This window comes from Hyaena hyaena, unplaced genomic scaffold, assembly GCF_003009895.1.
Source record: "Hyaena hyaena isolate Hyena2069 unplaced genomic scaffold, ASM300989v1 scaffold_601, whole genome shotgun sequence".
NCBI lineage: Eukaryota > Metazoa > Chordata > Mammalia > Carnivora > Hyaenidae > Hyaena > Hyaena hyaena.
Window position 1 is genome coordinate 47,267 of NW_024081232.1, and position 11,512 is coordinate 58,778.

Consider the following 11,512-nt stretch of genomic DNA (forward strand, 5'->3'; position numbering starts at 1 on the left):
TGGTTAAGTAAGTTCCTTCTATCCCGACTTTCTCGAGGGTCTTTATTAAGAAGGGATGCTATATTTTGTCAAATGCTTTTTCTGCATCTATCGACAGGATCATATGGTTTTTATCTTTTCTTCTGTTGATGTGATGTATCACACTGATTGATTTGCGAATATTGAACCAGCCCTGTAACCCAGGAATGAATCCCACTTGATCATGGTGGATAATTCTTTTCATGTGCTGTTGAATTTGATTTGCAAGTATCTTGTTGAGGATTTTTGCATCTGTATTCATCAAGGATATTGGCCAGTAGTTCTCTTTTTTTGCTGGGTCTCTGTCTGGCTTGGGAATCAAAGTGATGCTGGCTTCATAGAATGAGTCTCGACATTTTCCTTCCATTTCTATTTTTCGGAATAACTTGAAAGAATGAGTATTAACTCTGATTTAAATATCTGGTAAAATTCCCCAGGGAAGCCATCTGGCCCAGGGATCTTATTTGTTGGGAGATTTTTGATAAGTGATTCAATTTCTTCACTAGTTATGTGTCTGTTCAGATTTTCTATCTCTTCCTGTGTGAATTTTGGTAGTGAGTGTGTGTTTAGGAATTTGTCTATTTCTTCTAAGTGGTCCAATTTGTTAGCATATAATTATTCATAGTATTCCCTGATAATTGCATGTATTTCTGAGGGGTTGGTTGTAATAAGTCCATTTTCATTCATGATTTTATCTATTTGAGTGCTCTCTCTTTTCTTTTTGTGAAGCTTGGCTAGAGGTTTGTCAATTTTGTTTATTTTTTCAAAATACCAACTTTTTGTTTCATTGATCTGTTCAACTGTTTCTTTGGTTACTATGTTGTTTATTTCTGCTCTGATTTTTATTATTTCTCTTCTCCTACTGGGTTTGGGGTGCTCCTGTTGCTCTCCATTTCCTTTCGGTGCACTGTTAGATTTTGCACATGTGCTTTTTCTAATTTCTTGAAATAGGACTCGAGTGCAATGTACTCTCCTCTTAGGACTGCCTTTGCCATATCCCATAGAGTTTGGATTGTTGTATTTTCATTTTTTTATATATTTTTCAAATTTTGTCTCTAATCGCCTGATTGGCCCATTCGTTTTTTAGTAGGGTGTTCTTTAACCTCCATGTTTTTGGAGGTTTTCCTGACTTCTTCCTGTGATTGATTTCAAATTTCATAGCATTGTGATCTGAAAGTGTGCACGGTATGATCTCAATTCTTTTATATTTATTGAGGGCTGCTTTATTACCCAGTATGTGACCTATCTTGGAGAATGTGCCATGCTCACTTGAGAAGAGAGTGAATTCCATGGCCTCAGGATGTAGAGTTCTAAATATATCGGTCAGATCCATCTGGTCCAATGTGTCATTCAAGTCCATTGTTTCTTTAGTGATTTTCTGTCTAGTTGATCTATCCATTGCTGTAAGTGGAGTATTAAAGTCCCCTGCTATTAGCACATTCTTATCTATAAGATTGTTTCTATTTGTGATTGTTTTATATATTTAGGTGCTCCCATATTCGGTGCATCGACATTTATAATTGTTAGTTCTTCCTGATGGATAGACCTTGTAAGTATTATATAATGCCCTTCTTCATCCCCTGTCTTTAATTTAAAGTCCGGTTTGTCTGATATAAATATAGATAGTCCAGCTTTCTTTTGACCTCCAGTAGCATGATAGATATTTCTGCATCCCCTTACTTTCAATCTGAAGGTGTCCTCATGTCTAAATGAGTTTCTTGTAGACAGCTAATAGATGGGTTTTGGTTTTTTTTTTATCCATTCTGCTACACTATGTCTTTTGATTGGAGCATTCAGCCCATTTACATTCAGTGTTATTATTGAGATATGTGGGTTTAGAGTCTTTGTGTCCTTTGTGGAGTTCATGCTTGTGGTGGTGTCTTTGGCGTCTTCATTCCTTGCAATACTTCCCTCAGAGAATCCCCCTCAGGATTTCTTCTAGGGCTGGCTTAGTGATGACAAATTCTTTCAATTTTTGTTTAATTGGAAAGACTTTTATCTCTCCTTCTATTTTGAATGACAGGCTTGCTGGATAGAGGATTCTTGGCTGCATATTTTTACTGTTCATCACATTGAAGATTTCCTGCCATTCCTTTCTAGCCTGCCACGTTTCAGTAGATAGGTCTGTCACCACTCTGATAGGTTTCCCTTTGTATGTGAGGGCCCTTTTCTCCCTAGCTGCTTTCAGAACGCTCTCTTTGTCTTTATTTTTGCCAGTTTCATTATGGTATGTCGTGCAGATCAATTCAAGTTACATCTGAGAGGAGTCCTCTGTGCTTCTTGAGAGAAGCCTCTTGAATTTCAACATCTACTTCCTTCCCCAGGTTGGGGAAGTTCTCTGCTAAAATTTGTTCCTGGACACCTTCAGTGCCTTTCCCTCTCTCTTCCACTTCTGGAATTCCTATGATACAGATATTGTTACGTTTGATTGTATCACTGAGCTCTCAAACTCTTCTTTCATGTTCCTGGATCAGTTTATCTCTCTTTTTCTCAGCTTCCTATTTTTCTATAATTGAGTCTTCTAAATCACTTATTCTCCCTTCTGCCTCTTCAATCCGTGTATTGGACACCTCCATTTTATTATGTATCTCATTTATAGCAGTTTTTAATTCACCATAACTATTTTTGAGCTCCATAGTGTTTGTGGCAACAACTTCTCTGATGTCTTCCATGCTTTTTTCAAGCCCAGAGATTAATTTTATGACTATTGTTCTAAATACTTGTTCAGTTATATTGCTTATATCTGTTTTGAGCAGTTCTTTAGCTGTCATTTCTTCCTGGAATTTCTTTGGAGGAGAGTTCTGTTTCATCATTTTGGTTAGCTTTCTATCTCTTGTTAATTTTAAAAGCTTGTTGTACACTCTGCCCCTACAAGTTCTGCTGTATTAAAGAGGGCTCTTTGACTATTCAGGGCCTGTCCTTTCAGAAATTGTTCTTTGAATGGTGTCTCTTGGTTTCTCTTTTGAGAGTTTGGTTATTGTTGTTTCCCTACTCGTAGGGGTATTTGGGACTCTCCACCATGTATACTTGGGCTTGTTTCTTGAGGTAGCTGCACTTATGAGGTTTCCTTCCCAGTGAATTCTGTCTCTTTCTCTTCCCAAACTCCTGTAGCTCAGTGTCCTATAACTTCAGGACTTCTCTGTTTGAGAGATGGGTGCAAGGAAATGCACAGAGCTCCCTACTTCTCCTCCATCTTGTGGCTCTCCCCATCTCAAACTCTTAGTATAGAGCCACTCTCTTTTCAGAACCTATTCCTATCAGATCATTTTTTTACTAGGATCTCCAGTTTGGAAACCAGAGACCAGTTCCAGCCGGGTCCAGGGGTCCCTGAAGAATGGGCGGTGTCGGCGAGGGAGGGATGAGAAAGCCAAGAGATTCTTTCTGGTCACCAGGCAGGCATCTCTGCTCTCGGAAAGTCTATATTTTGTATTAATTATTACTTAAGGCTTCAATCTTAATTTTAGTCTTTTTGGAGTCCTCAACCAAAAGAAATTCTCATTACAATATACCCGCCAGGCACATTTATGTTGCTTTTTAAAAAAATTATTAATATAACATCCCTATAAGAACCTTTTATTCTGAATTTGTTGGTGCTTAAGGAAATCAGCTTTGCCTGTAATTCATTATGCCCTGCTCTTATGACACTAACCTGTATTTGGCCAATTAGGGACAAGGCCAAACTGCATTATTCTTAGGTCTATTCAGTTAATAAATGACACTTAACTGATTATTTCTTTCATATAATCTTTAACAAGGACACATAAATTGCATTGACCATGCCCCGAGAGATGAGGTACCAATGGTTAATTCAGGTGGGCACATCTGAAAAGACCTGTCAGTTTCCTATTCCACTCTAGCCAGATTTTTTTGGAAAACATTGGGAAAAGACTAAAATTCCCCACAAGCCTGAGACTTCATGCAAGTTTTTACAACATTAACTGGAAAAACAAGATTCCCAACATGGCACCCAACAGACCTTGGTGCATCGAATCAGCACTGTGAGTCACTGAGGTAGGCAGATGTTCTTTAATGGAACCTCAAAACCTAAACGAAAAACAACATTGCTGAATCCATTATGGAAAAGAACAGATACCAAGTCTCAATAATATCTAATTCCATGACATTTGAGTGCCTTGAAAGTCTAGAAGTGTTTATAAATTTTTTATGAGGCTTGTGGTCTTGAAGCAATGTGTGAACTCTTTCCAATGGAGTGAAAATTGCTTGTTATCCTAGAAAGTACTGCTGCCACACTACAGGTTGCAAATTCAGACGAACTGATATGCTCTCAGGGAAGGCAACATATGTCCTCATACAGACCAAAGCTAAGTGCCAGTGTAGTTGTCTTCAGCATGAGTAGGGGGAAGGATTCCACAGTACAAGTTTTGAAAGCCATTCCTCCTCAACTGAAGCACTGCATCTCAGGTTTTGATTTCACACAGCTACTGCTGAGAGAGGACCTTTTGAACCGGAAATGTGATTGCCGCATGAAAGCTGCACAACAACCACACAAATGATGCTTCATTTCACCAACATTTGCAAAATAAGGTGACAGATCCTGTTTTGAAGATGTTAGGATTGGTGGCCTCTTTTCATGAGCTTCTGAATCCACCATGTTGTTTAAGATCTTTCTTATTCAGAGCACCTAAGTGGCTCAGTCAGTTGAACGTCCAACTTTGGCTCAGATCATGGTCTCCCAGCTTGCAGTTTGAGTTCCAGCCCGATACTGGGCTGGCTGCTGCAGCCTGCAGCACAGAGCCTACTTTGGATCCTCTGGCTCCTCTCTGCCCCTCCCCCACTTGTACTCCCTCAAAAATAAACATTAAAAGAAACAAAAGATCTTTCTTATTCATGAAGGATTTCTTTAACCCATTGCAGAAGGCACCTAACTCCATGCCTTGTCACCAGCCGCCCACAGGTGAGTAAGCCCACAGGCCCTTGTCTGCATTGCTTTTCACACTGCTTGGAACACTTGGCATACAGATATATCATCTAGTTAACTTTATATCAGAAACCTCAAAAATTGTTACAGGAAAACTTACAAATTAAAAAAAGGAGCACATATACAAGTCTCCTTAGATGAATTTTCCAAAAATCATTTAAGTTATTCCAAATCTTTATAAAAACCTTTCTCAATAATGTCTACCAAAACTCACCACAAGAGACTGAATTTGAGATGAAGATCATTTCTCTTCCTCTAACTTGATTCAAAGAGAGGAATGGAGAAACTGGAAAGATGAAAATATCTTAAAACTATAGTGCAATCCTGTATTCCATGGAGTCAAATGCTTTAAGACTGGTTATAGAGTGCCCAGTTTACTTGATTTACTTAGAGTTTAGAAAGTTCTACACAGTACGGAGTATAATTGGGTCTCATTTATTGTGGATTAGGTATAGTATAAAATTTGTGGTCATTGGATACTGGAAACCAAGTCCACTGACAGGAGTCTAACCTCTCTATTGCAAAATAAGAATATTTCATTATTTTGATTTTCATCCCCCTTTTACCATGACCACAACCTATGTTAGCAATATCACCTATACTACTTCTACTCTCTCTCTCCTGCTCCTCAGCCCATATGAGTTAACTACATTCTCTTCAAAGAGAAGAGATTCTAACACTAAAACAAAACTCTCACCCCTATAGAAACCCTCATTTAAAAAAAAAAAAAAAAACTTAAAGAATTTTCCAAAAAAAGTGTAAAAGATACCAGCAGCTGCTCTGTTTCATATTACAAGATCATGTTCATGTGGAAAAACTGGGTGAGAATTCAAGAAGCATCCAAAGTGATTGTCTTTCTGAAGTAAACATCTGTGTTGATGGGAAATTAAGACATACGCACACATCTGTATTCAGATTTCAAACATAATTCCCAAAGGAAGCATTAGAATTCCACTAGTTTTTAAGGAAAAAAACCAATAAAGATCTCCTAAGCTTTGCAAAATTTTGTATAATAGCAGCCAAATGCAACTATACCAGACTAGGTCTTTCAACTGTACGTTCTGGAAAATAATTAGGAAAATTGGAACCGATCGTTGTAAGTTCTTTTTAATAATTTGAGCGGCTTCATGAGCTCCTACACTGAGCCGACAATCTTTCTGTGCCACCGATGCCAGTCATGGTATTTGTTTATGATGACAGTTTCTTTCCTAGTCTAGTCATTGACTTTTCCATTCTACAACACACTTAGTCATGAATGTTGTTTACATACTCAGTTACAGAAACATTCCTGCACACCACGAGCAGTAAGAGCTGTCACTCATGTGCCACTACCTTGAAAAAATACATATCTCTTCCTCCCATTCTCAGTCTCCCTTCCAAGGAAAGCTCACAGTGGAAAGATTACTTCCCTGGTTTTATAAAATGCACTAGAGCAATCCCACTTCCTAAAGGAACCACACCCTTGTCATCAGAAAAAGAGAATACTGGGGAAACACAAAAATAAGAAAATGATGGGGCACTTCAGTGGCTCAGATGGTTGAGTCTTGATTTCAGCCCGGGTCATGATCTCACAGTTAGTGAGACTGAGACTCCGCATTGGGATACATGCTGACTGCAGAAGCCTGCTTGGGATTCTCCCTCTCTCTCTCTCTCTCTCTCTCTCTCTCTCTCTCTCTCTCTCACACACACACACACACACACTAAATAAATAAATAAAAACTTAAAAAAAAAAACATGATATATGTGAGCCTATCCCATCTCCTTTTGAAGATCAGCCCCCTGAGGGCAGAAAATATTTCTTCTTGGTATTTCTTCTGGTACCAAGTTGCCTATGCAACTGAATTCACACCAAGGAAACTAATCATGAAACCAAAAAGCATTCTTACTATTTCCTTTAATTTTAGTGTCTTTCAGTAAAATTGCTTTTAAAGAAGAGAGAGACAAAGGAGCAAGGATAAATAGAGAAGGTGAAGAAGCCAAGTAGCATTTTTACAAAGTCCCATCTCTAAGCCTCAGAGACAGCCCACGAGGTACATACTCTTACGCTCAGTTTTTAAATGAAGAGCTGAAACTTATAAAAGGAGGTAAGGGACACCTGGGTGGCTCAGTCGGTTGAGTGTCTGACTTCGTCTCAGGTCATGATCTTGTGGTTTGTGGGTTTGAGTCCCCATGTTGTGCTCAGTGCTGACAGCTCAGAGCCTGAAGCCTGCTTCAGATTCTGTGTCTCCCTCTCTCTCTGCGCCTCCCCCACGCTCATACTCTGTTTCCCTCTCTCTCAAAAATAAATGAACACTAGAAAAAATATTTTTTAATAAAATAAAAGGGGGTAAGTTGTTTGTGGCACACAACTAAAAACTGGCAGACCCAAGTTTCAAATTCACTGATGAGTACCTGGAATTTAGCATTTATGTATTGCCAGGTAAGTGAAGAGCTTTTGACAATTGATCCTGAATGGAAAAAAAAAAAAACAAAAAAACTACTATCATCTCAATATCTGATAAAGTTAGTGTAGTTGAAACCTCATCTTAGCCAGAAAGCAATCTTAGGAAAGCATCCATAAAATTTCTTAAAACTTAAAAACTTTGTTTTTTAAAAAATTTTTAAATGTTTATTTATTCTTGACAGAGAGAGAGAGAGTGAGAGAGAGCAAGCATGAGCAGGGGAGGGGCAGAGAGAGAGGGAGTCTCAGAATCTGAAGCAGGTTCCAGGCTCTGAGATGTCAGCACAGAGCTCAACATGGGGCTGGAACCCACGAACTGTGAGATCATGACCTGAGCCAAAGCCAGGAGCTTAACTGATTGAGCCACCTAGGTGCCCCAAAACTTAAAAAATTTTAAGTGACACAACTTCCTGATAAGTCCTTTGTAATAACTACAAAATGTGTATATAATGAAGAAAGTTGTTTTATAAAGTTATTGCCTACAAACTAGTAAAGAGATGGAGGACTGTATTAGTTTTCTATTGTGGTAATAAATTACCACAAATTTAACAGCTTTTTAAAAATACTACTTATTAATATACAGTTTTGTAGATTAGAAGTCCAACATGTTATGCCTAGGTTCTCTACTCCTAGTACTACAAGGTTGAAATAAAAGTGTTGGGCACCTGTTCTGGGGCTCTGAGGAAAAATCCACTTCCAAGTTTATTTTTGATTTCAGAATAATTCACTTCCTTGCAGTTGTAGGACTGAGGTCCCCATTTTCTAGATAGCTGATGCCAATGCAGAGAAGACTGCATTTGAATGGTTATGTGTTTAGGTCAGGCACACCTGGATAAAGTTAATTGCACCATGTAATATAACCTAATCACAGGAGTAAAATTCCACAAATTTTGTCTGGGGAATTAGACAGAACATATATAGCAGAGGCAGGGGTAAAATGTCTTGGGAGCCAATTCCCTAAAGGAAGTGGACAGATTGGAAGTAGTATATCTGGCATGTTGAGCAAAAGAAACCAAACACAAAAGAGTATATACTGTTAGATTTCATCTATATAAAGTTCAAAATAGGCAAAACTAACCAGTGCTGCCAGAAAAAGTCAAGTAGTGATGACCCTTAGGGTCAAACAACAGTATATAGGATAAAGGATTTATTCATTCAACAAGTACACATTGAATGCCTCTCAAATGCTGAATAAAGTGAATTTCATGGCAATCAAGATAAGGCTTCTGTCCTCAAGTAGCTTAAAAATCTATCAGGGAAGGGGCACCTGGCTGGCTAAGAGCATGTGACTCTTGATCTCAGTGTTGTGAGTATGAGCACCATGTTGCAGGGGAAGGGAAGGGATCGGTAGAGATTACTTAAAAAAATAAAATCTTTTAAGAAGGTAATCTATCAGGGAAAACAGAAACTAATAGGCTACAGACTAAGAAACTTGTGATAAGCCTCACACTTAGGAAAGTAGGAGGCTGGGGCACCTGGGTGGCCCTGTCGGTTAAGCATCTGACTTCAGCTCAGATCATGATCTCGTGGTTTGTGGGTTCAGGTCCCTCATCAGGCTCTGTGCTGACAGCTAGCTCAGAGCCTGGAGCCTACTTCAGATTCTATGTCTCTCTCTCTCTGCCCCTCCCCCTCTTGAACTCTGCCTCTCTCAAAAAATGAACATAAAAAATTTTTTTTAAAAAAAGAAAAGTAGGAAGCACTCTGAGAGCATAGAGCAGAAGAACCCAAACTAATTTAGGAAGTCAAAAAGTGATATTTAAACCAAGACCTGAAAAAATTTAGGTAGGCAAAGAGGGATAGTAATTGACTTGGTGACATTGGTTGATTGTGGACTGATCATCACCTACCTGTAAGACATGACTACCTAGAGGCCATGTAGTCTCTGTATCCATCATTATGAGAACAATCTCTGGACAATGGAAGCGCTAATACTGCTCTTACACTATACTGGCTGAACAATGCCTTTAATGCTATGACATTATCAGTTCTGCACATTCTTCCACCAAATGAATACTCACAGGGTAGAGAGGGACCTGAAGGTGACCATTAAAACATAGAAGCTCGAATCAATGTGAAAAGAGCATGGCAGAATGGTACAGTGGCTTCATGCTCAGGCTCTGGAATCAGACTTCCTGGATTATAATCCTAACTCCATCACTTGCTGTGTGTATCCTTGGTCATTCACCTTCTGTAAGCCTCAGTTTCCTCATCTCTAAAATAAGCGTCTGGGTGGCTCAGTCAGTTAAGTGTCTGGCTTCAGCTCAGGTCATGATCTCACTGTTTGTGGGTTCGAGCTCCACATCAGGCTCTGTGCTGACAGCTCAGAGCCTGGAGGCTGCTTCAGATTCTGTGTCTCCCTCTCTCTCTCTGCCCCTCCCCCACTCATGCTCTGTCTCATTCTCTCTCAAAAATAAATCAATGTAAAAAAATTTAATAAAATTAGGCAATAATGTAAAAAACTGCCAAGTAATTAAAGAGCAGCTTCTTTAAGAAATATAGATGTCTTGAGGTGGAAGATGTATTAGACTTCTTCTGTGTAAGTTATGGTGCTAGTACATTTTTAATGCATATGAGGAAGAACTCTTCTCCTGTCACTCTGTCTGACTCACCAGCCATACCCAATTGTCATTGCCCAAATACACAAAGCTCACTTCAATGCCAATACATTTTCCCACCTTGTTCCTTTCCAATAGCATGTCCTAACCTTCTCCTGTTTGCTCAAAGAGTTTCTATTCATTCTCCAGAGTCTCAACTCATACACTGCCTTCCTGATGAAGATGTCTTGTCTGCACAAGACCCAACTGGGTGATCATTTGTCCATGCTCTCACAGCACTATGAATATCTAATGTAACATGAAAACTGTACCACAATTGCTTATTCATACATTCATCCTTCATTGCTATGAGCCTCTTGAGAGATAAGACTATACACAGCACTTGGCACATGGTAGGCAGTAAAAATGTTCACTGAATGAAATGAATAAATACTGATGCCTTAAGAGGCAATAAGTTCCTGCCACCAGTAATATTTAAACAAAGACTATCAGGCATATACAGAGAGAAGTGGAGTGTCTGACATTCAACTTGCTAATCACTAAACAGGACTCTCCAAACCTAAGAGTCCTTGGTGCTAGCTGAAGAAAACTAAATCACACGGGCAGAGAGAAGGAAAAGCTGTATGTTCAGGGAATAGTTAAGTACCTCTGTTTGCCTGAGCAGGAGAGGATAGGACAGAGATGGTCAGGTCTGCAGCAAGAAAGTGATGGCACACTCGAAGGAGTAAAGGACAATCATTTAATAAGGTACTGCTTGAGAGGAGTGGGCAAGGTAAAGTACCCATCATGGCATGGTAAATCTTGCGGAGCCTAGCGATAGCAGACAGCTGATTTCCACCCATGGTTCCAACAGGGCTAGGGGGCAAGAAGAGTTCCCCACAACACTGTAAAAATGGAGTGTTTGATAAGAGTTCTGGCCTAAGTAGAAGAACAGGACTTGGTCTCTGCCAAAACCAGAGTTCTACAGGAAGAGAGAAGGGAAGAATAAATATCTTGGTATCCCACCACCTTCCAACATCCTGCCAGTGCCAACCAACAGCCAGACACAGCAAAAATCTGGACAGCAAGAAAGCCCAAGGGAGGGAATCTCTAGAAGTTAGGCTGCTGAACCCCAGAGGAGGGCAGACAATGAGCAACAGTAGACTAATGGTGTGAACATCATTTGGTGAGCCCTCAAGAGCCACCAGAGTCTGGGGATGGTAATGGGTGAGTAGGGGAAAAGCTTCTAAGTGTGTGCTAACTCAGGCTTTTTCTTTTTCAGATGTCCCTTCCTTCCACACTTGGATGGGTGTGTTGGGGGAGGGGGGGAGATGGGCATGGAGGAGGGCACTTGTGGGGATGAGCACTGGGTGTTATATGGAAACCAACTTGACAATAAAAAAAAATACAAAGCAGCAACACAACGTGTGTGTGTGTGTGTGAGAGAGAGAGAGAGACAGAGACAGAGACAGAGACAGAGACAGAGACAGAAAGAGACTATGCTCCCTACACACATACACACAAACACACACACACACACACACACACACACACACAAATACACACTCGTTCTTCCTAATT

The 11,512-nt window shown here is 39.7% G+C and overlaps 1 pseudogene; it reads right to left on the reverse strand.

Moving 5' to 3' along the window:
* Nucleotides 1-3,754: 3,754 nt before the first annotated feature.
* LOC120248633 lies at nt 3,755-4,630 on the reverse strand (annotated as a pseudogene).
* Nucleotides 4,631-11,512: the final 6,882 nt, after the last annotated feature.